Below are 26,741 nucleotides of genomic sequence, written 5' to 3' on the forward strand. Positions count from 1 at the left end.
ATGGGCTGAGTCCTCCATTTTTACTATATGTAGTGAATTTGGCTGTTGCCCTGCCCAGGATCCATGTAGTGGATCATTCTTTTAGTTATGGTATCTTTCCTTTAGCTATGGAGCTATGGTTTCTTTCTGGTGGCTAGGATCTGTGGCTCCTTTTCAGTAGACTGCAGCTTGGAAAATGCTGGAAGTTTATATAGCTCTCTTGGGGCTTCCAATCAATATCTGCCATATAATCTTATCTTCCTCATTCTGGCCAGCACGGCTAGTGATGAAATCTCATTTCCAGAGTCCTTGTCTAGGTTGAAAACTATGTCTAAAACCCCACTTTATCTTACTACTTTCTCGTTTGTCTGTTTATTTGCTCCTGATTTACTAGTTATTAACAATGAGTGGGTGTTCCCTTTATAATTTTTTCTCAAGATGGAGGAAGATTACCTCAGACAATTAATTTACTTATGTAACTCTAGGTTATTAGACTTATTCATAAGTGACTTCTTTTTCCTTAACTGGAGAAGGAAGATGGTACCATCTACCAATGAGGGATTTTAGATCATTGTTGTTATATTGTAAAAGGCAACTTGTTTCTAAGAACACTTTGAGAACATCTGCAGCTAACTAGTAGAGGGTGCCTTTTGGTTTTATGACATGGCAAAATAATCCAGACTAGTCAGTTCATGCTGGTGTTCAGGTGCAGCTCATTCTACGACTAAGCATTTCTTTTCAGTCTAGGACTCATCATATCTCTATCTGTCCTGTGATTCCATCATTTGTCCTCGTCTTGCTCCTGTGTTTTTGCCTCTGGGCACTTGCCAGCAGACACTATCCTCGAGGAAGAGCCTTTGAAGCTATTTGTGGAAACAGTCTTTGCCTCAGTGAGCAGGGGCCTCTCTTCTCTCATTCCCAGATTAAAGTACTAGCCAAGTGAGCATTGACATGGTATGGTTTTTTTTTTTTTTTTTTTTTTGCTTCAGATGAACTACAGAAGGACAGCTGGGGCTGTACCAGCCAGTGCAGCCTCTCACGTATACGAGGCACTCAGACCCTGTGGCTCCAATTTGCTGCTGGCTTGTGGGGAAATCCTACAGAGAACGAGAGTGGCTATTTTAACCCAGGGGGTTCCAGGTGGAAGGGCCAGAGAATGCTTTGTCTGATCAGAAATGGTCTGTGCCACTGCCCTGTTCAAATGGGAGATTAGAAAATTTGCCCCATTCATTCAGCTCTCTACCTTGACAGCCAAAAACCCATGCTTGCTCCAGGCTGTGACATGCTCTCTATGTAGATTTGCGTAGGAAGTGACAGCTGTTGAGAAAAATCAGGTAAGAAGAAAAGGCAAAGGGTTTTTTTTTTTAAAAGAAAGCAAACAGTGTTTGAAGGATCTATACTTGCTATGATTAATAAAATCGAAAGATTATAATAAAGAGTGCTGAGCAGTAAGGTCTAGAATAATTATTAATATTTAATATTGATCTATATTTTTAGGAAATCAGTGGTTATTTTCTAACCAGTTATATACCAAAACACACACACACACACACACACACACACACACACACACACACACACACACACACACACAAACAGACTAGGATTTATTTAATTAGCCTAGGGTTCAATACTGAGTAATCATTACTCTATCATAAACCTCGAAGCTATTCTAGCTTCCTGACACTCAGATATCCCACATTATACTTGCTTTTTACTAATACCCTAGGTCTGGTTCATTTCGGTGTTTCCTGGTCCTCTCCTTGTGCCTTCATCCCTACTTCCTCTCTCTCTTCCTCCTCCTACCACTGGACCAGGATGTCCTGCCCTATTCTTTATATTTCTCAGCATTGACTAGTTGTCTTTTTATTGGCAACGCAGAGGAAAAAGGATGGATATGTTTACACAAACTTGAGGCATGAGATACTTAGAGTAAATATTACAATACAATGTCTGGATTGAAGCCAGATAGTGAGGTAGAGAAATCAGCATTTCACTGCATAAAGGTAAACTGTACACAGTCCACAAGAACATTTTCCCAACAGTAAGGAGTTTAAGAAATCCTATACTCATACTCACTTATGTCTGCATACTAGCCCAAGGGGCATGTCCCACGAAAGCCTTCACTTACCGGGAAACTGGGACAGAGGGGAGGACATCCTATTGGGACTCTAGATGAGAGAAGCATGGGAGAATAGCAAAGTAGAAGGATCCAGAGGGTCCTAGAAACCTACAAGATGAACACTATGATAGGCAGACTTGGGCCCAGGGGTCCCTCTCAAACTAAGGCACCAACTAAGGACAATACAGGCGGTAAACTTTAAACCCCTACCCAGATCTAGCCAATGGTCAGAATATTCTCCACAGTTGAGTGGAGAGTGGGGTATGACTTTCACATGAACTCTGGTGCCTCATATTTGACCATGTCCCCTGGGGGAGGAGACCTGGTGGCACTCAGAGGAAGGATAGCAGGTTACCAAGAAGAGACTTGATACCCTATGAGCAAATACAGGGGGAGGAAGTCCCCCTCAGTCACAGTCATGAATGGGAGGATAACAAGGGATGGGATAACCATTGAGATGTAACAAGAATAAATTAATAAAAAAATTAAAAAAATAAATAAAATAAAAAAAGAAGAAAATTGATGCATTAAAAAAAAAAAAAAAAAAAAAAAAAAAAAAAGAAATCCTATACTCTGACTCCTCCAAGAAAATGAGTTTCTTAGAGAGTTTTCCACAAAGTTAAAACTAGATAATGGCAGGAAAGTGGCTACAACCCAAATTCAAACACATAAAAGTTGTTTCAACATTTTCTCCTATTTATTTTTAAAATATTTTATTTTATGTGTATGAGTGTCTGCTAGCATGTACGTGTGTACACCACATAGATGCCTGGTAACCTTGGAGACTAGAAGGGCATCATATCCACTGGAACTGGAGTTACAAATGGCTGTTAGGTACCATGTGAGTGCTGAGAACTGAACGCAGGTCCTTTGTAAGACTAGTATTTTCTCTTAGCAACTGAGCCATCTCCTATCTGGTTAAAAATTTAATTCACATGATATATATTTACTGTGTAGTGTCTATAATTAGAGTCTCTTCCCTGCCCCAGATTCTTGTGGACTGTATACAGTCCTTGATGATGCTGTGAGGGGTTGAACAACTAGCTTGCTTAAGCTCACGTAGTTGATACATAGCTCAAGCCTCTAGTTCTTTAGTTAAAAAAAAAAAAAAACCCTCACGTGTTTTGCAAGATGCAATGCTGTCTTTGGCATTGCTTTCTTGGGTCTATTAGAATTATGTATACAGTTTTGGAGAAAGTAGAAGAATTGAGTGGGGTTCATTTTAGAAGGCTAGAACGTAAAATTTGGGGAAGTGTCCATGGTACCCCTTTCTGCCAGAAGAAATAAGTCAATGACATTCTTTTTTTTTTAAAAGAATAACTTACTTATAGTTATACAAATTTAAATTTAAATTTTATTTTATTATTGTTTTTTAGCATAAATAAAGGCTGGTCATTTGGATGGATGACAGACTGGCATAAGCTTAATTGTTTCACACACTCAAGACCCTAAGATGACAGAAAAAGCTAAGCTTACTGGCAATGGGCTACAGAAAGGAGTAGTAAGGACCTGAAGGCTTCTGAAGGTTAGCAAAGCTGTTGGGACTGAAACCAACACCTAGGAGCAAATCCAGGATGGAAAAGGGATCGTCCCAAGCTGAAGAGCTTCAAGAGTCTGGATCAGTTGCTTCTTAATGGGTCACTGTGGTCTCTTTGTGGCTCTCACTGTCCACCACAGTGTGGTACTCCTCCACTGTCCCATCTGGCTTAGTGATCTTGGTCACAGAGATGCTCTTGAAATACAATTTGGGCTGGGGTTGAAGAAGTGGACCAAGACCTTTCTTGGAATCCTGGGAGTCAAGATCATTGTCCCCTCTGGCTCTAGAATGGGGAGTCACAGGCTATATATCATCCAGCCTATGAGAAAGTCCCCGAGACCCCTAATCTGGAGCTGGTTTGGGGTATTAGGGACTTGTATGACTCTCCAAGACCACCTCAAAGATCCTAGGTTGGTGACTATCAGTCTACTTAAGCATTGAGTCCCATAGTGTCTGCCCTTCCAACAGTCTTTTACCAGGTGTTTCTGACTCAGGGTCTAGAAGTTCAGGAAGGCAAGGTCCAGGCCTTCATATCACTGGTGGTCCTTTTGAAATCTCATATTAGATCATCAAAGCCAAAGTTGCGGTGGATTCATATCCTTTCTGTGATCCTGTGCGTACGATGTGTATGGTGTATGCCACAGTGTGCATGTGGCAATCAGAGGACAGCTTTATGGAGTTACATCGCTCTTTCCATTTGAACATAAGTTCTGGTGATTGAACTCAGGTCTTCATGCTTGGGAGGCACATGCCTTTACCTGTTGAGCCATATCATCAGCTCTATTTTTCTTCATTTATTTATTTTCTTCTTTTATTTATTTATTTATTTTCTTCTTTTCTTTCTTTCTTTATTATTTTTACATTTAATTAATTTATTCAGATTACATCTCAATTGTTATCCCATCCCTTATATACTTGCATTCCTCCCTCCCTCCTGCTTTCACCCTATTCCCCTCCCCTACTTGTGTGACTGAGAGGGACCTCCTCCCCCACTATATGGTCATAGGCTATCAAGTCTCATCTTGGTAGCCTGCTTATCCTTCCTTTGAGTGCCACCAGGCCTCCCCACCAAGGTCAAATATGGGGCATTAGAGTTTGAGTCAGAGTCAGTCCCCGCTCTCCCGTCCATATTTTCTTATTTTTATGTGTGTGTGTCTGTATGAATGTATGCCATGTGTGCATAGGTGCCCACAGACTAGAAAATTGGTTTATATCCCTGGACCTAGAGTTAGAGGCAATTGTGAGCCACCCAGCATTGGTGCTGGGAACCAAACTTTGGTTCCCTGGAAAAGCAGGACGCACTCTCAACCACACAGCCATTTCTCCAGACTCCCTCCGCCCCAAGGAATTCTCTAAGACAACAATCCAATGTATGATCACAAACAACATTATTTAATTCCAGTGTAAAGTAGATTTTAAAATTCAATAATAAAAGGCGTATTATTTTTCTCCAATGTCTCCAGAAGAAAGGACAGGCCAAGTGACTCATGTGTGAACATCTAATACATTGGCTTGGGTTCTTACAGACTGAGGGCAAGGTAAGTTTGAGCTGTGGAAAGAGAAAAGGGAATTCAATTTAATCTTTTGTGACCAAAAGACTTTTACTCTCATCCACAGGGAAACTGACAAATTTTGCATTAGCGTAATTTTCTTTCCTGAGTGGATTCAACACGACAGAATGTCCAATGTTGTCTCTATATGACCACTGGTAACAGATAAGAAAATATAAACACTGCCTGAGCATTAAGCGGTAACTTTCAAAGTATGAAATAGGAGATGTGAAGAAATTGGGAAACAAAGATTCTAGATAAACCAAATTGCCCTAAGGATGTAGAAAAAAATGAGCACAAGTAGTCAGAAGAAAGATGAAAGAGGCTTCAATGTGCTTTTTATGTTATGATGAAAAGCCCCATGTCGCTATTAAATTATAGTATTAACTTAAGACATTTGAATAACAAACTTGAAAAGAACTATAATAATGCTGGTGGATTATCATCATATGCCTTTTGAAGTGTGTTTTCCTGTTACTTCTATGTGTGTTCTTTTTCTATAATGGCAGTTGTATGTACAATTTCATTGCATGATTTTTCTAATGACAATAAGAGCATAAGCATTTCCTAGGTTATTACATGCTTTCCATAAGAGTGATTTCTAATGAGACCTTGTAGTTTCTGAGAGGAAATGTAGTAATTTATAATTCTTTCTGTGTCACTGAACATTTAGATTGTGGCTGTGAATAGTATTAAATTTTAATCATATATTTGATATTTCTTGATGCATCTTTTCTTGATCTTAAATTTTTTTATTGTTGAGATTAAAATATAATTTCAACGTCTCTCCCTACCCTTTTCTTCCTCCCTTTTCTCCCTCAAAATCCTCCAATATACCCCTTCTTGCTCTCCTACAAATTCCTGGCCTCTTTTTTCATTAATTGTTTTATCATTCAGGTACTGGGCAACCAAGTTGTATTTTTAGAAATCAGGTAATATCATCAACAATATATGAATTTTCTGAATTTAAACCATCATTTCATTCCTCATGCACACTCTGCTTGTGATGTGCGCTGAACTCTATTTGCCATCACTTTCTTTGGAAACTTGTGTTTGTATTCATAAATACAATTGACTTAGGTGCAGCACTGGTCTGCTCTCAGGAATGCTCCTGCCACCTCTGTTGATAGGCTTGATATTGGAATTTCTGCTTCCTCCTTCAATCGAGATAATGCAGGTGTGTGATTAAATACTGAACTCTGAGAGTGAATCTCCATATATCTTTACATTTGGAAAGGTAACTTGAATGACTTATTGCCTGGGCAAAAGTTATTGTAAATTTGTATAGACACATGTGAACTTAAGACTGTGTTAACATTTTTCTTTCCTAACACCTTTTAAAAATAGTGAATTCCTTCACTATTTTTAGGCGAGGCTTACTCCTGGCTTGTGTATGTGAACATCTAGGCAAATCATTGCTGTATGATGTCATCCATTCAGAGGGTCCTAATCCCTGAGGTGATGACTGCTCTCTGAAGAATAGAAACTAACACCATCCCTGCCCACATGGCCAGAACCCAAAATTCTAGGAAATTCTTATGTGCAGGCCTAGATTAGGGAAAGAAAGGTAGTGGAGTTTATGGCTTGTATTGTCCTTGGATGGTGCCATAGTTTGAGCGGGACCCCTGGGCCCAAATCTGCCTATCATAATGTTTTTCTTGTAGGTTTCTAGGATCCTCTGGATCCTTCAAGTTTGCCATTCTCCCATGCTTCTTTATCTAGCCAATGGACAGGACATTCTCCACAGTTGAGTGGAGAGTGGGGTCTGACTTTCACATGTACTCTTGTGCCTCATATTTGACCAAGTCCCCTGAATGGGGAGACCTGGTGGCACTCAGAGGAAGGATAGCAGGCTACCAAGAAGAGACTTGATACCCTATGAGCATACACAGGGGGAGGAAGTCCCCCTCAGTCACAGTCATAGGGGAGGGGAGTAAGGGGAAAATGGGAGGGAGAGAGGAATGGGAGGATACAAGGGAAGGGATAACCATTGAGATGTAATATGAATAAATTAATAAAATTAAAAAAAGAAAGGTAGTGGAAAGAGAATCATAAAATTTTAATTTCAAGTTATGTTGTTTATTTGTTGATATCAGGAAAATTCTCAAAGCTTTCTGGATGCTGCCTTTATCACCCATGATAAAAGTTCAATATATATCTATTATGTGGTTATAAATTGTCTCTCATGTAGTAAGTGATCAATAAATAGCAGCCATTATCCTATGGTGCTGTGCTGACATGCGGACGCTGCTCCATCTGTGTTTGAGATGCTTCTCAAAATAAAGATAAAACATTGTGTCAGTAGCCAAAACAAAAAGTCTAGACTAGATTGTTATGTTGCCTGAGATGTATGAATGTGTCCATATTTGAAAATTATTCCATCACATCTTTATTAACTCAGTTGAATTTATTTGTACCAGTGACATTACTCGGGAAAAAGCTTTGAATTTTAGCCCATGTTTAGAACTCTGTTGCTTTTAGTGCTGCCAAGATTCGTCTTCAGATATAGTATTGAAAAATCCCATTTACAGAAGAACAGGTGGATCATGTTAGGCAATACCATGAAAAGAAATGGAAGCTGTTAGATTTCTCAGGGTAGGTTAAAAAAAAATTGAAGTGAAATGTGGGGTGACCCGCTCATTTCTTTGGAAGATTTTCCTTTTGGGCCCAAATAGCTCTTTCTCAAAAGCTTCTGGCTGACTTTCAAAAGAAGTTGGTGAACTTTCAGGATACTGACTCCAGCCATAAAAAGAAGAAGCATTTGCTCTCTCTGCTTTCTGAGAGTGGACCCAATGTGACCAGTCACCCATGTACCCACTGCATTGCTCTTCTTGCTTCAGTAGACTGCATTTCCCTCATATCAAAGCTGAAATTAAGCTTATCTTCCAAACTTACACACACACACACACACACACACACACACACACACACACACACACACACACGGTACAGCCTCTGCAGATGACACACTGACATTAATCCAAAAGATATCACAGGCATTCTGAGCATAGCTTATCCAAAATCCAAAGCTCAGCCTCCAAACTTGACCACTGAAAAAAGACATGGGACTTAATTAATAGATTGTGGTTAATTCTAAGAAGATGAATATTTATGTTTTAATTTTACCCATTTCTCCCAAAATTGTAGCAACAACATGTGGCTCACATTGAACAGTGTGTTAGAACTTAGAAATTGTAGTGCAGCCACAGTGCTGGGTAATTACCTCTGCACTTGCACTGTGATGCCTGTAATGTATTGTAAATCTGTAGTTTCTCCAGGTGGGTAAGATAGTATTGTTTTATTTTGAAACTTTTTATTGTTGTTGTTGTTGTTATGTATTGGTGTGTGTGTGTGTGTGTGTGTGTGTGTGTGTGTGTGTCCATTTTCCTGTGTACAGGTTCCATGTTATACAAGTGGGAGGTCAGAGGACAACTTGTCTTATTCTCCTCCTCTCATTGTCATTCCTGGAGATCAGCCTATGGTTGTCAGATTTTCTTTTTTCTTTTTCTTTTTTCTTTTCTTTCTTTCTTTCTTTCTTTCTTTCTTTCTTTTTGTTTTTGTTTTTGTTTTTGTTTTGTTTTACCACCTGGTCTATCTTGCGGACACATTTTCTCTCATCTGAAGAGTATATAGGAGTAGAGTTCTTTATGCTGGTAAGCCCTGTAAACTCATGCAATATTTTGAGTTTTCTAGTTTCGTTGAGTCACAGAGAGTCAATGTTAACCTAAAGCTTAAAAATCAATAGATGTGTTGTTTACTTCCATGCCTGTAGAGAAATGATGATTTCAAAACACTGCGGTGATAATTTTATTTATTATAAAAATACAAGACACCTTAAAGAGCTTTGATGCTTAGCTCCAACATCAAATATCCCGAGTATTACTAAATTTAATGAAGAATCTTAGGAAATGAGGTAAAGTCATTTATTGTTATACTTTTGTGTCCCTTGTCACAGTACCATTATAAATTAAGAGCAAGAGTTGGTACTGTTTTGTTAACCAGGATACAGCCTATTGTAGAGAAATTTCTATGGACTGAAGAAAACAATGTATATTCCTTGGTGTTTCAGTGGAATATTCTGTAGAGTTCTTCCAGGTCTATTTGAGGCATGATGTCATTTAATTCTGATTTTTTTAATGTTCATTTTTATGTCTGGATTACCTGTTTATTGGAGAAAGTGGGGTATTAGGAACTCTTACTATTAATGAGTTGCTGTTGGTCTTTGTCTTTGACTCTAGCAGTATATCTTTTTATAACATTGGGTGCATTAGAGTTTAGTGCATATATGTGTAAGGTTGTACTGTCTTCTTGGCTAACTGTTCCATTGCTCAGAATGAAGTGTTTTTGTTTATTTCTTCTGATTAGTTTTCATCTAAAGTCTATTTTGTCAGTTATTAGAATAGCAATGCTTGCTTTCTTCTTGGTCCCATTTGCTTGAAATATTTTTCTACCCACTTACTTTAAGATGGTGTCTATCGTTAAAGTTGAGTTTCTTTTAGACAACAGAAGGTTTTCCCCTTTATTTATTCAATAAATTTGTGTCTTTTCTTTTTTCTTTTTTTTTCTTTTTTTGGTTTTTCGAGACAGGGCTTCTCTGTGTAGCTTTGGCTGTCCTGGACTCACTTTGTAGACCAGGCTGGCCTCGAACTCACAGCGATCCGCCTGCCTCTGCCTCCCGAGTGCTGGGATTAAAGGCATGTGCCACCACTGCCCGGCTATTTGTGTCTTTTAATAGGAGAGTTGAGGCCACTGATATTTCGAGGTATTATTGAAAAATATGTGTTGATTACAGCCATTTTGTTGCTTATTTGTGGTTTGTGTTCTTAGTCATATTTCATTTTTCAGTAACTATAATTTCATTGGTTTTCTTTTAGAGTCTCTTAAATAAGCATTTAGGCTATGCTTATTGTTGTCTTCAGTCTGAAATACTGCTTTAGGTATTCTCCATACGGATGGATTGGTGCACATAAATTCCTTTCATGTGCTTGTGTTGTGGACAGTTTCCTTTTCTCCTTCAGCTATATATAGTTTTGCGTCCTTGTTTGTTTTAACTTTCTGATTAGATCAGAGTCCAGAGAGGCACTGTGTATAGATATTAGGTCTACTGTATAGATTATTGTTTTCACAGTGTTGAGAACTTTTGTCTGAAATTTTACAAGGTAGCATAAATATTTGCTAAGAAGTTAACATATACAAATGAATTGTACTTAGTAGGTATATGGCGATAAGGCATAATTATAAGAGGAAGGATAGCAGGTTACCAAGAAGAGACTTGATACCCTATGAGCATATACAGGGGGAGGAAATCCCCCTCAGGAACAGTCATAGGGGAGGGGAATAAGGGGAAAATGGGAGGGAGGGAAGAATGGGAGGATACAAGGGATGGGATAACCATTGAGATGTAACAAGAATAAATTAATAAAAAAAAAAGAAAGAAAGAAAAAAAAGTAGAAACATTTGAATGTACAGTATTCCTCAGCTTTCATTAGGATAATAGAAAATGATTGTGAATTTCCTTATAGCAGATAACAGGTATTGTGTATCATTGATACCAACTTCAGGGCTGATAAGTTTCACTGACAGGCATACAGTATGCGGCACAGCGCATTAGGGTTATAATGAGACAGAGCCATGTTTTCCGTCCTCTTTCCTGGGTTATCTGTGGGGTAGAAAGCAAACCTTTTGAAAGCCTTAGATTTCTTTGTGAAATCTGGATCTTAATATCCAATATGTAGATTATCTGTCATTTTAGAATCTATTATAAGTGAATGTTATTTGTACAAAATGATACATAGCATTATGGCATTTTTACATATATATCTAATGCATTTCTATCATATTCACACTCATATCACTCCCCTTTCTCACTTCCAATTACTCTTCCCTCCAAATAGTCTCCCTTCTACCTTCATGTCTAGATCTGAGTGAAAATAGATGATATTTGTCAGAGTCTGGCTTATTCCAGGAAGTATGATGGCCAGTCATTTTCCTTCACTTATTTCATATTTATAATAGAAATGCAAGACACCTTAAAGAGCTTTGGTGCTTACCTCTTTGTGTGTGAGTTTCTTCTTTGTGTATGAAGAATACTGTGTTTAATGCAAATTTTCTTTTTCTGTTCATGTGGGTAGGGGATGGAGCCCTGTGCAGCTGTATATGAGCTCAAAAGCCTGCTATGTCAAGGACCCCAATTCCTCAGACCTGCGGGGATAGCAGGGCATTTCCTAAGTGAGGCTCAGGGATGTGGCAAAGACTTCCTTTGGTCAAAGTATGGTGTCCCAAGTGATTCACCTTTAGCTAAAACCTGCGTACTCAGAAAGTCTTAATCTCAGCTTCCTCCCCCTGCGTAACTGCAGCTGTCAACTGCTCTGCTGCAGAGACTTAATAGAGATGAGTTAACTTGTTTCCTCCTTGCCCAGCAATATATAATAAATGCTTTTAACTTTTCCAGGCTGCTGGTGTGTCATCAGGGTACACAGCATTGTGATGCTGACTAATCCTTTTGGCTATGTATCCAGAAGCAGTGGAGCATAGGATTACTTAGTAATTTCATTCTTAGGTCTGTAAGGAACTTCTGTACTGGTTTCAATATGTATTGTGGCTTCCTGAATTTTCATTTCATCAGAAGTGTTTAAGGGTCCTTTCCTTGTATATCTTTCCTAGCATTTGCTGTTTTCCTGATAGTGGCCTTTGCAACTGGAGTAAAATGGCTTCTTATCAATATAGTTTTGATATTCATTTCTCTGATACTTGTTTATCAGTTTTTAATTTAATCACTTGTGATTTATAATTCCCTCAAGAAGTCTGTTCAATTTATTTTTGCACTTACTGATTGTAATATTATTATTAGGATTTCATTTTAAACCTGTTTTGCTGTGCATCTCAAGCTGGCCTGGAACTCACTATGTAGCTGAGATTGCCCTCAAACTTGTGAAATCTGCCAGATTCTAGGGTTTTAATTTCTCTAGTTCTTTGTATATTTTAAATACTAATCTCTTCTTGCATGGTTAAATATGCAGGCTGCTTCACTCTGTTGGTTGATTTTTAAAAAATTTATATATGTTGCTATCTTCTTTCTATCTATCTATCTATCTATCTATCTATCTATCTATCTATCTATCCATCTAGCTATCTATCTATTATCTATTTTCTATCTATCTTTCTTTCTATCTATTTATTGCTAGACAAGTTCTTTAATTTTATGTAATGTTTGTCAGTTTCTGAGGCACTGGAGTCCTGTTCAGAAAGTCTTTGCCTATGCCTATAGATTGGAGTTTTTTCCCCCTTGAAGTTTCAGTTTCAAGTCTAATTTTCAGATATATAATTTATTTTGAATTAATTTTTAAGAAGGTGATAAATGTGGATCTGGTTCTATCTTGGTCACTGTTCTGTTGCTGTAAAGAGACAATATGACCAAAGCAGTTCTTACAAAGGAAAGCATTTAATTGAGGGATTGCTCTCAGATTCAGGGTCCTAATCCATTATTATTATCATTACCATCAAGGCAGGGAGGGAGCATGGTGGCAGGTAGGTGTGGCACTGGAGAAGTAGTTAATAGCTATATAAGAACCCGGAGAGACACAGCACTGCATTGGCTTTTTGAGACTTCAAAGCACAACCCCTAGAAACAGACTTCCTCCAACAAGGCAAAACTTCCTAATCTTTCTAATTCCTACAAAGAGTTCCACTCCCTGGTGACTAAACATTCAAATTTATAGCCTATGTATGGGGCCATTCTTACTCAAACCAACACGTTTCATTCTAGTTTTCTAGTACTGTTTCCTGGGAAGGCTATCTTTTCTAACACCTTTTCCCCATTTTTGTTGAAAATTAAATGCCTTCCTTTATGTGGATTTCCTTCTGGGCCCTCTAGTGTACTCCTGTAGCCTGTGTGCCTGCCATGTGCTAGCATAATGTTGCCTTTTCCTGTATGGTTTTGTAGTATAACTTGAAGATAGGTATTTGACACCCTTAGTATTGATTTTCCTGCTTAGAAGTGCTTTGGCTACTTGGGGTCTTTACTGCTTCCATATGAACTTTTTTTTATAGCTCTCTGAAGAAGGCCATTAGGATTTTCATAGGAGTTGTATTAATTCTATAGACTTCCCACAGAGATGAGGAGTATTTCTACCTTATAGTTCTTCTATCTCTTTCCTCAGTGCTTTAAACTTCTGTACAATGGGTTTCTGGAAACTCCTCTTTCTTTGTGAAACTTTATATTCTTTCTATTATCTTGCCTAACTTAATATTTGTTCCTACTCATAAGCCATTGCCATTCTATTATATATATTTCTATGACTTCAACTATTATTTTGCATTCAACATATAAGTGGGTGAGATTGTATATTCTTTTCCATTCTATTCCTGTCTTATTTTACTCATCACATTGTCCTCCAGGTTCACTCATGCTAAAATTGATAGTATTTCTTTTTTAAATTGCTGAATTGTATCCCAGCATTCCTTTGTGTCATTTTTGGATGTGTGTATATGCATGTATAAGCAACATCTGAGTGAATTTTGACCGGTATTATTTTGACAGACAGATTCTATATTTTAGATATCAAGATGTGAGTACTAACAGATGTAATCTATTTAAGAGTACACTAACTGTATACAGTGGGCAGTAACTATATGTCCAGTTCCCTTCCACTGTATCACTCCTTCCTTCTTAGCCTACAATAAATAAATAATCTCTGTTTGTAGCAAAAACTTTTAAAATGTGATCTTGAGACCAGCCACATAAGAATTGTTAGAAAGGGGGAAGGAGAGACAGAGAAGGAGGCTGAGATGATGACCTTTTAGATACACTGTATTAGCAGGGATAACATTACAACCACAAGAAACCATGATTGGATATTTAAATAGGAGAACATTGGGATAGAAAGCGATCCTGGAAAATGTGATGGAGATCTTGAAGAGAAATATTCTTTAGGGTGGAGAGATTAAAGCACCATGTCTGTAGACATCATGAGGAGCCCTAAAGACATAAGCCACTCAGTTCCAAAAATTATTGTGAGAGTTATGAGTATCATACTAGAGGGAGAGTAAGGAAGACTTTGATTCCATATGATAAAGGTAGTTTCTGATTCTTATATGCCAGGAAGAGGGAACAAGGCCCTTACCACACCAGCCAGCTTAGCTCAGTCTGTGTGTTAGAAGTCAAGAGGCTAGAAGGTACTAGATAAAAGTAAAATTTTAATTCAAGGTTATCTTGTACTTCTTTATAGCTTGAAGAAATAGGGAGACTTCAAAGGCACAGTATACTAAGCTCTATAACCAACCCTGTCTGAGACAGAGACTGTAGGGTTGTGGCCTGGTTTCTGGGAATGAGGCAGAGATGGCTACAGTGGCTGTGATCTACCAAGAATCTCCCAAGGGCTTGTCATAAATGTAAATTTTTGTGTCCCACCACACACCTCCTGTGTCAAAAATTCTAATGGTGGGATTATGAAATATGTATCATCCTCTGCAGTCAAATTTGGTGCATTCTCCAGCTTAAAATTGCTTTCTTAAGGTTTAGGATTCAATTTAAATCAGGGTTCAACAATCTTATTTCTATCCATATTATTTCTGAACAAATCCAATCATCACAGAGGCTGCAGGACCCTAGCTTCTGAGTGAGCATCTGGGACTGTCTTCAGGTATCATTATCCTAGGCATGGATGGGATTCAGAGGTCAAGAAAAACTGAGTGTGGTAAACCCCAAGATAGAATAGGAACACTGAATGAGATGTCTCCTTGATCTATATTTTTAGCAGTACATGGACCACTTTTGCTTTCTTGGTAGTCAGAATTCATAATTTCTGTGAAATTAATAGATGTGAAATTGCATATTATCTTGAGTTTAATTTTCATTTTCCTTATTCATTTTTAATATAAAAAACTTTTTGCTGTTCTTTTTTTGTGAATTTGACATCATGTACTCCAGTCCCTCTCATCTTCCCATTCCCTCATCTCTGCCCTCTGCCCTTGCAACCTCCCCACAAAATAAAATAAAATAAGATTGAAGTAAAAAAAATCTTGGCACAGGAGTAGTAGTATATCACAGAGCATACCTTTTTGTCCATACATCGTTACTTGCAAATGTTTATTGCAATGCAGTCTGGTTCAAGGCCTCTGGCTTCTGTTACACTGTCAATACTGTGTTCTCATGGGGATTCCTCTCATATGCTGTTGTTGTCCTGTGTCATGGAGACCCTGCAACTTTGAATCTGCAGAACTGGCTGCCATTTTCATTATTCTTAATGTTTATTGAGTTGTTGGACAGCTGGTTCCACATCTATTAAATGCTTGCTTATGTAACTTGCTCAAATTTTTACGGTTCTGCTTAGCTTTCTCTTAATGACTCATAAGAATTATTTATAACAGGTGAAAAAAGTAACTGTCAATAGTTTTATATTCCTTGACCTGTAAGAATTCCAGTTTTATATGGTTCAAAATACATTTTGGATAAATTAAAAAAATTAATTATTTTAGTCTAGATTTTGTGGAGAGGCTGGGTTCAGTGAACTTTGTTGATAGTAAATGAGAGAGTAGTTCACTTTAAGACTCTCATTCTTCTGTGGGTCTGGATTTTAAAATGGAGAAAGATGATGTTTGTTGGGAGATGAGTTGGGACAGGGACTTCCCAGTCAGTGAGGGTCTCTCTCTTCTTTTCATGTTCTTGCTGGAGTAGGTGGGCCAAGGCTTCTTACTTCTTGAACAGTACATAAACCATGTCCTCTTGTTGTAGGTAAATTTCTGTCATAGTAGAAAATGAGCTCGACTAAGTGCTTGTTAAGGACAATAGCAGCTCCTGAGTCAAAGCTGAAATTTGAGTGTTATTAAGTTACAAGAGGTGACCTGGACCAAGGTTTTTTTTACCTTTGTGATGTCATCATATTTGGAAGCTTTCTCCTGGCAGTAGGTTAAGTACACATGGGCACATTAAGGTTAGGAACATAGAAGGATGTAAGAGTGAGCTTCCTATTCAGCTATGGGATTATTTTTATTACAATCTTGGCAATGAGAATGAATGCAGAGATAATATTAGGTATATCCATGTGGCTACAGTGTCACAGTTTCCTAGATGGACCATCCATAATTTCATAGTGGAAATTATACTATTGGCTGTGATCATGATTCCCTCTACAATTCTGAAATTATCATGGATGACCTTTATGAAGAAGGCAAAGAAGTTAGTGGTGCAGGAGGCATCATTGATGATGAGGAGTGGATTGAAGTTCTTCTCATGGTTTATGCCCATCAAAACAGGAGCACATTGGTAGAAGGGGCAGAGACGATACTCCTTTAACTTTAAACCACTCAAGTAGGCATAAACATTCTCAATGGTGAAAATTACTAGTATATGCCATGACATGTTAGACATCACCATCAGCCTACTTGAACCTGATGGGCTCCTGCTCTTGGAAAATGGAGGTAGACTCCCATTGATAACAAATCTCCTGTTCTTAGTGTGCATTAAACTAGCCATTTCTATGGGTTCCATTTCATATAAGAACATGTAGATAATGAATGTGAGGCCAATGAAAGGGTCATTGATAGCAAGAACCTTCACTTTTCCAGAGCTGACAATAACCATGGAAACCAGGAACTAGCATGAACAATCCCTTCACCATTATATCTCAGAGGGGCAGCAGGAACTTAAGGTGAGATATATGCATCTCTCAATGCTGAGGAGCACAGACCCTTTTTAAGTTGATGCCTTATGTTTTGATTCCTTTCATATTTGTTTGATGCAAAAATTTAACTTATAATGTAATCAAATTAATTGGTACTTTTCCCATAAGATTCATATCTCATCTCTTCTTTAAGGAATTCTTAATGCTCTTTCCATTGATATGCAATCTCAACTCCATTGTACATCTTTCTACATCATATTCTTGAGTAATTATTCCTTGCCTTTCCTTCCCCAAGTCTGTTTTAGAATTAGACTGTTAAATCACATGCACAATCCATTGAGATTTGATTGAAATTTGACATTTTAATTTTGGAGAAAATTGACTTTACAACATTTATTTTAATTAAAAGAGTTTAATGTAGTTGTGTTTTTTTCCCCTAGATTTTGACAATAGTTGTTCTTCTAATCTATCAGAAAATTCTTTTGTATTCTCTAAGTAGATAATCACTTGCATGACAAAGTATGATAGCCTCCTTTTCCACTTTAGTTCTTAATATATATTATATATGTGTATTATATATATACATTTATTTGATATATACATTATTCACATATACACATACACATATACATATACAAACACATATATGCATTTGCTCTTGTTTTGGTATGCTTAATTGTACTTCAAGGGCAATAAAAAAGAGAATCAGCAATAATAGCCATTTTTATAGTATCTTTGATTTTTAAAGGTGGCTGTGTTACATACTTTAACTTTATCAAAAAGTAAACAGAGGCAAAATAAGAAAGATTTCAAGTGTTTTTTTCTTCAGCAAATAGTCATTCATAAATTGGGAAACTCTGAACTGATATAGACTGCGAGTTTCCCTAAACAGGTATAAGGAAGAGATTCTAATCCAGGAGAAGCAGAAAAGTAAAGACGCATATCCCATCTAACGCAAGGAGAGTCTCCACTTCCATAATATAACTTTCCTGGATGTGTCTGATTACAGTATCTTCAGTACCGTTTGTTCTAGTAGTCATTTATAAGAAACCACTTGTGGCAACTTAAATTGCTACAAATATTAGCAATTTAAGCAAAATTTAGATTATTTATGATGCCTCATTGACTTTGTTTTTTTCTTTCTTAATTTAATATGTTTGAGAACTTCACATATGAATACTGTATCCATGGCCGTCCCATCCCTCCTTCCCTGCTTTAAGGCTTCCCATGTCTCCCTCTCAAAGTCATGATCCCTTTTCTTTATTATTACATATATGTTGTGCTTCCATATATATAATGACATATAACACACACGTGTGTATTTCCTTACTAGTCCCTGTGTTAAGTTACATTACTCATTGTGCTTCTTACAGATTTTAACAACTGTTCAGTTTAAGGAAATTTTTAAAATTTATTTAATATTTAAATCAAGAAAGAGTACTGAATTTACCTAAAGTTATATTCTATATGCATTTTAATGATAAAAGTTTTTTTTTTTACATAATCCTTTTTTTGTCAATTGTATCAATAGTTTTGTTGTTTTTTTATTTTGTTTTGTTTTTTGAGACAGGGTTTCTCTGTGTAGTCTTGGCTGTCCAGGAACTCACTCTTTAGACCAGGCTGGCCTCAAACTCACAAAGATCCATTTGCCTCAGCCTCCTGAGTACTGGGGTTAGTATTAAGAGATTTTTATATTGATAGGACAAATGAGACTTGTCATGATATTTCCTTTAAGCCCTTTCAGACTAACTTGATGCGTTTTCTAGTTTTGTGTGAGTTTTGACTGGCCACTCCATGATACCGAATGCTTCTCTTTCTTAGTTTTATTTTTATATTTCATCCATGCAATGCTAATTTTAGTTTTGAATTGATTCAGAGACTTTTTTTGCACTTGTCTGTCTGAAAGCCCAGTCTTTACTAGGAATTCTCCTGGTGGTAATGTTTTCCTGTCCATTATTTATGGTTAGTCAAAATCCCTTCTATTTGACCCTCAATTCATTGTTCTTTGATCACATACTAATTACCATGTAGTTTTTGAGGTTTTTAAGATCAAGATGATACTTTACTCACTTTTGTACTTCTAATATTAGTGTCTGTCATATATGGGAGAATTGTTTAATGGAGAAAAACAACTATAATCAGAATGCCTCTGAAAATAGCCATTAGTATATGACTGTGGCCTAATTAATAAATATTCTTGAAATTAAGGTTTACTATTCCTAAAATAAATACTATGGTGGATTTATTTTCATGATTATGAAGACAGGATTAAATTAAACAATATTTTAAAGCATTTAGTTCCTACTTATTTATTATGTTTAATGAATTACATGAAGTGACATAGGATCAGAGTCTATTTTTAATGGACATTCTGTTACATTATTTTAAAAGTTATACTAACATTTTCTTTAGCGCCACAAGTAAAAGAAACTGGTCCATACCTGCACTTGTCAAAGAAACTTGTCAAATAGCTTCAGGCTATTTGGCAAGGATTTTCTGCACAGTGCTGTCTGAGGTGTGGCTGAAGTTTATTAAGATTATTATCCTGCTGTTTCTCTCTGGTTAATGATTCTCTCATCATGTCAGGTTTGTAGGAGAGAGCTACAGGAGGTCTAGTCGGTGATTCCATCTGGAGCTTCATGGTACTGTGATATGGGAAATTTTGCATAGCATGATACATGCCTCACAGAACACCTCTGGTTCTCAGAGAAAGTCAAGGATATAGCACTGCTCCATTCAGGAACAGTATTTCCATCAAGAATGCTAAGATAGGGTTTGGATATTAGGTGTGTGTCATGGATAGCTTTAACTGTCAAGTCAACATAGTCTGGAGTCATCTGAGAAGGGACTCTCAACTGAAGGATTGTCTAGATCATCTTGATATATGCACATGGTTATAGGGCATTGTTTTGATTATTAGTTGATGTAGTAGGGCTCAGCCCACTGTGGGCAGCATCTTTCCCCAAGCAGGTGGTCTTGAATTATATAAAAAAGCCTAGCTGGTATAATGAGTCTGGGAGAGAACCAGAAAACAGCATTCCTCTTCGGTTTCTGGTTCAAGCTTTTGCTTGAATTCCAACCTCATTAATGGCCTGTGAGAAGGAGTAAAAGGCAGATAAATCCTTCTTTGATTTTGCCCAGAGTAGTTTCTCTCTCTCTCTCTCTCTCTCTCTCTCTCTCTCTCTCTCTCTCTCTCTCTCTCTCTCTCTCTCTCACACACACACACACACACCAAACAAAAAACAAGGAAGGAAAGTATAAGAGTATGGAAGCAGAATATCCACATGTTTTACAAAATTTTATTAATTAGATACAAATTATTCTATAAAACTTCATTTAAAATTTTAATGTGTGGCTCAGAAGAAATGTGATATCCATGTTTACTTTCTTAAAGTCTTTCAGTAATTCCCAGGGACACAAATGTAGTCAAATTTCAATGGTTCATTTAAATCACTACATGATTATTCATAAACTGCTTTAACAAATTCTTCATTATATCTCTTGAGATTGGTGTCCATATTTCATGTATTTTCTGCCTCATAAATTCTCATCATTTTTCTCTCTCTGAATTTTTATTCAGAATTATCTGTTTAGAATGTTCCAGGTGAAGAGAAACAGCGTCTGCTGGACATGACAAAACAGCTTCATCCATGAACTCCCAGCAGGTGTGGTTGCCTTCATGAGACCTGTGTAAGATCAAGCCATGAAACATTCCAGCATGCATTGGGGAAGGGCCAGCTATGAGTTCCCCAACCGAGGAGCTGTTGACAGTTGGTGGAATTGAAGGGAGGGAGAGTCATTTTTCTTTAATGGTGTGATCTCTGCTAGGATGACCATGATCCAGTGAAGACCCCAAACCTATGAGCAGAAAACCTGGAAACAGTGGGCTGTAAAGGGGGGAAACAGTGGGGGAAGATGAAAAAGTAGGGGATAAATATGAGAGGCACAGGGTGTTAATATAAATATATAAAAGTGTGTTGTATAAATATAGAAATTTCTCAAAGAATTAATAAGAATGTTGTTGTAGGGAGCTTTTCTTTTTGCCCCAGAATAATGACTCATGAGGCTCTCTAACTAGTTCATAACTTCAAATAACCCATTTATGCTAATTTACATTCTGCAGTGAGGATGGTTACCTGAGCTCCTCATGTCTTGAGCACCTGTCTGTATCCTAGAGTCACTTCTGCCTGCTGGATTTCCCAACTATATTCTGTGTCAGCCATAGACTGTAGTTCTTTTTTTTTTTTTTTTTTTAATTGACAGGTGTTGTGCCCATACAATACACAAGAGATTCCTTCTACAGAATGTAATATTAAAGAAAGAATGTGCTAGTCTGCTCCCTGTTTTTCAATACTTAATTCAAATGGTATGTTTTACAGGTAGCCTTCCTTATTCCAAACACTAAAAATTAATATCTTATTAGTTATTGAATAAATAAACATTTAAGACAATAAGACATTTTTGGTTGAATCATAACCTGCTACTGTACAACAGGAACTGAGCTGGAGATGAAAACTGATTATTTTCAATTAGCTCCATTCTATTGGGACACAGAAAAGAGGGAAGAATATCTCATTAACTGTTAGAGAAATAGCTTAAAATACTATGGCGGCTTGGAGGATGGAACACAAAATTCCAGCCAGTCTGTTGACCAGAACACATAACTGAATCATCTTCAACTCCAGGCCCTGGGCCAATTTTAGATTACTCTTATTTTAGTGACTAGGTTCAGACACCACACACCCTAAGGAACTGTGGGCAAAGGTCATGCCACTTTTCTAAATTAGAACGTGCATAGCAACACTTCTGCCATTGCATATCGTCAGCACTGGCAAAGATCCACTCAGGTTTGAGAAGTAGAGACAGATTTCATACAAATGGTGTGGATATTAGTGCCAGCATTTTAATCAGTAGGAGCCAGAGCTGTGGCCATCTAGGAGAATGCAAATGACTATTTAGCACATGGTAATTTCTGCATGCTTAGCCATTGTACTACAGAAGGGAATACTTAAAACACAAAACATTTAGGAATTTATTTTCAGCATTCCAAAGAACTGCGCTTCCTGGAGAGTTGATATTCTATTGTGGAGCTCCGCCTGGGAGAAGAGATTTCAGAAGGATAGGCTTCCTGGTGGTAGCTGGGAAGAAAGGGAGTTTAGAAGGCAGGGACTGGGAGAAGAAAGAACAACCTAGAGCTGATGAAGCCTGCCTGGGGTTTCCTACTAAGGGCTGATAAACTAAACCATGTTTATCCTAATTTAGCAGTAAATAATTCATTATATGATAAAAATAATGAAATTTGCTTAAGTTTTGTTTGTTGAGCTTAAGTAATCAATTTGAATAAATAAATAATTAAGCTGCAAGCTTTATCGATTATGCTTTATTTACACATGAATGTGAATAGACTTAAGACTTGTGACAGAAATTTAATAGTTTCTAGGGAGGGCATGACAGCACAAGGCGAGAAGGGAGCATCCAAGTTGCTTTATTTTTTTTCTCCTGAGACTTAGACTAGAGGATAAGAACAGTTTGGTTCTTGGGGCTTCTGGTCAATCCTTTGCTATTTCCGTTGTTTAGAGAATCAGTCTGCAATACTACTAAGAGTCTAAAATGTGTTTATGGAAACCTGAGTTTTAATTCCCTCTTCGATACTTAATAGCTGAGTGAATAAAGAAAAAAATATTGGCTTTGAAATCTCAGTTGTCTCTGGCATGGGAATCATAAAAGTATTATTCTAAGAACTTACTGAGGATTAAGTGTGAGGATGCTGCAAAGTGCATGCTCGGTTCAGTTTCCAGAGCTAAGGCAGCAATCAGTGAATAAAGGAGAGCCATTGTGCTATCGTCATGCTTATGCATTTTCTTGAGGATTTGTCCTGCAAACGCTTGTGTAGGGCGCCTCTTGCATGATTCTGTGCAGGAATTTCTAGATCCCCTCTCAGCCTCCAGGTGGAACTCTTATCCTGCAAAATCATTCTCACACAGACTTAGAAGGAGGCGGGGGTAACCCCAGTGAGCAGAAGCTTCTGTGACAAGAATTGCCTTGGTCAATGAGTGCTTAGAAGAATCCCAGTCCAAATTACTGAAATGTGTACAAGGGCCCTGTAGTGTACTTGAGTGCTCCTCCATGCCTTGCTTAATTTGAAGTGCCAGACGGATATGTTGCTTGCATTGTGATTAGAATGGTAGTGGGGGGTGTAGTTAATAGTCTCTTTCTTTGGGTTTCTGCTGTCCATTGTGAGTAAGGGAAGCCCTAAGCCTCTGGACTTTTCTGTGGGCTCAGCACTTAATGCTGAAAACCAATTACAACTTCAAAAGTATAAACAAGATAGAGCTGAAGACAAAAGTGGGGAAGGGAAGATATAAACATCTTCCTTGACCATCTGGTGATCCTAGTCTAATGCCTTGTCTGCTGTGAGTCCATTTTCTCATGGAGAAAACGAGGTAAACAGACCTGCCTTGTGGAGTTGGCAGAACTAAATACAGGGCTAAGCAAAGAGTGCGTGAGATCAGTCAGCGCTTTTTCTCTGTATTTCTCAGTCTATATTATTGGACAGTCTTCTCATCAGTTCTGCATACAATAGAAATTTCTATCCTAAGCACATCCGGAGTTCACAGTCATCAAGTGTGAACTACTTCTCTTGGTTGTTTAGACTCTTCTTATATTCTGCTGCACGTGGAGATAGGTTTAAAATATCTAATTCTTCCTTCCTAGTCAGAGAGGTAATTTGGTATGGTTTGGAAGAAAAGCATAAATATTAAATTCAGAGAAAGTAGCATGTTGAATGAATGTTATCAATTTTATAGAAGCTTGGAGTAGATAATAAACTACTGATAGGAGAAAAAAATGTTTAGATTTCAGGTTTGCAGTGGAGGTGGGTTTAATGGGTAGCCAGTACTTTTTATTCATGCTACAATTTAAGATGATGTTTCTTCCTGAATGCCCACCTTGACAGCCATATCAAGAATAGGCTTTTTCTTAAATTTCTCAGAGCCACTCATTGAGTTATAACTTCATATATGAACCCACCCCGCCTCTCTCTCTCTCTCTCTGCTCTCTGTTTCTGGCTTGTGAATGGCATGTTTAACCATCAATATTTTACTGATAAGCCAAGCTTTATATTTAATTATGCATCTACTGGTAGGGGTCCACAATGCCAAGTTATTTTGGATCCAAAACAAGATCTCCCAATGTGGAGAAACTATCAAACCCATAGGTCAGGAGAATCTTTTCCAGGTAACATGTTAACTCATAAAGTACCAAGTTAATGATAGAATAGAGATAAGGGCAAGACAGTCTTCGTGCATGTGTTATAATGTGTGTATGTGTGTGTGTGTGTGTGTGTGTGTGTGGCCTGCAGGGGCCAGAGATTGGTTGCAGATATATGTTTTTATTTTTTTATGTATTTATTTATCAAATTTACACCCCAATCATAGCCCCCTCCTTCCTCTCCATATAATCTTTCCTCCCTCCCTTCCTGCTTCCCTTCCTCTCTCCCTCTCTTCCTCCTCCTCTCCTTCCCTTTTCCACCTATCCCTCTCCCCTATACCTCAGAAAAGGGGACCCTTCCATCCCAGCAGGACTTAGTACATCCTCTTCAGCCGGGGCATAGTCATCTATAAACAGGCAACAGAGTCCATGTCAGAGACAGCACCTACTCCCCTAATTAAGGGACCCACATGAAGACCAAGCTTCCCATTGGGTACATATGTGTAGGGGGCCTAGATCAAGTTTGTATATGGTTCTTGGTTGATGCTTCAGTCTCTGCAAGCATTTCTAGGCCCTGGTCAGTTGGTTCTGTTGGAGCTCCTGTCCCTATGGGTCCTTTTATTATTCCCCAATTCTTCCACAAGGCTTCTGGCACTTTGTCTAACGTTCAGCATCTGTTCTGATCTGCTGCTGGGTGGAGCCTCTCAGAGGACAGCTCTTGTCTGCAAGCATATTGGAGTGTAATTAATAGTGTCAGGGATTGGCTCTCTCCAATGGGATGGGTCTCAGGTTGGGCCAGGTATTGGTTGGATTTTCCCCTAGCCTCTGCTCTATCTTTATCCCTGCACACCTTGTTGGTCCAAGGTTCATGGCTGGGTTGATGTTCTCCTCCCTCCATTAGGACTCCTGTCTGGTTAGAGGGTGGTCTCCTCAGTTTCCATGACCTCCACTACTAGGAGTCTCAGCTAAAGTGACCCCCATATCTTCCCAAGAACTTACGCTATCATAGTTCTCCAGCTTGCTTAGAGATGCCTCCACCCATATTTTCTCTTCTCTCTGCATGCTCTCTGTCCTCCTGCCTTCTCTCATCACATGTGAGCCCCACCCTCATTTCTTTCTGCACTCTCTCTCCTATTTTTCCCTCTCTTTAACCACTTCTGCTGACTATTATTTTTCCTCTGAGAGAGATTAAAACAACCTCCCTTAGGCCCTTCTTGTTACTTAGCTTCTTTGGGTCTGTGAATTGTAGTGTGGTTATCCTGTATACTACATGGCTGATATCCACTTATAAGTGAGTATATGCCACATGTGCCTTTCTGGGTATGGGTTACCTCACTCAGGATGATCTTTTCTAATTCCAACCATTTGCATGCAAATTCCAAGTTGTCTTTGTTTTTAATAGCTGAGGAGTAGTCCATTGCGTAAACCTATCACATTTTTTTTTAAGCCATTCTTTGCTTGAAGGATATCTGAGTTGTTTCCAGCTTCTAGCTATTACAAATAAAGCAGATATGAACATAGTTGAACAAAGTCCTTGTTTTATGGTGGAGCATCTTTTGGGTGTATGCCAGAAGGTAGAGCTGGGTTTCGAGGTAGAGCTGTTCCCAGTTTTCTGAGAAAGCACCAGATTGATTTCCAAAGTGGCTTTACAAGTTTGCACTCTCACGAGCAATGGAGGACTGTTCCTCTTCTACATCTTTGTCAGCATGTGCTGTCACTTGAGTTTTTGATCTTAGCAATTCTGATGGGTATAGGATAAAATCTCAGAGTCATTTTGATTTGGGTTTCCTTGATGACTAAGGACCTTGATCATTTCTTTTTTTTTTTTTCTTTCTTTTTTTTTTTTTATTAATTTATTCTTGTTACATCTCAATGTTTATCCCATCCCTTGTATCCTCCCATTCCTCCCCCCCCCCATTTTCCCATTATTCCCCTCCCCTATGACTGTTCCTGAGGGGGATTATGTCCCCCTATATATTCTCATAGGGTATCAAGTCTCTTCTTGGCTACTTGCTGTCCTTCCTCTGAGTGCCACCAGGTCTCCCCCTCCAGGGGACATGGTCAAATGTGAGGCACCAGAGTACGTGAGAAAGTCGTATCACACTCTCCACTCAACTGTGGAGAATATTCTGACCATTGGCTAGATCTGGGAAGGGGTTTAAAGTTTACCTCCTGTATTGTCCTTGGCTGGTGCCTTAGTTTGAGCGGGACCCCTGGGCCCAAATCTGCCTATCATATTGTTCTACTTGTAGATTTCTAGGACCCTCTGGATCCTTTTATTTTGCTGTTCTCCCATGCGTCTCTCATTTAGAGTCCCAATAGGATGCCTTCCCCTCTGTCCATCAGAATGGCTAAGATAAAAAATTTAAGTGACACCACATGCTGGCGAGGATGTGGGGAGAGAGGAACACTCCTTCATTGCTGGTGGGAATGCAAACTAGTACAGCCACTTTGGAAATCTATCTGGTGCTATCTCAGAAAAATGGAATAGGGCTTCCTCAAGACCCAGCTATTCCACTCCTTGGAATATACCCAGAAGATGCTCCAGCACACAACAAGAAAATTTGCTCAACCATGTTCATAGCAGCCTTATTCATAATAGCCAGAACATGGAAACAGCCTAAGTGTCCTTCAGTAGAAGAGTGGATCATTTCTTTATGTGCTTCTCAGCCATTTTATATTCCTATGTTGAGAATTTTCTGTTTAGATCTGTACCCCATTTT

General features: G+C 38.2%; 1 pseudogene; it reads right to left on the bottom strand.

Moving 5' to 3' along the window:
• Positions 1–3,587: 3,587 nt before the first annotated feature.
• LOC127191956 (HCLS1-associated protein X-1-like) lies at positions 3,588–4,230 on the bottom strand (annotated as a pseudogene).
• Between the last annotated feature and the right edge of the window lie 22,511 nt (positions 4,231–26,741).

Source organism: Acomys russatus, chromosome 7 (genome assembly GCF_903995435.1).
Source record: "Acomys russatus chromosome 7, mAcoRus1.1, whole genome shotgun sequence".
NCBI lineage: Eukaryota > Metazoa > Chordata > Mammalia > Rodentia > Muridae > Acomys > Acomys russatus.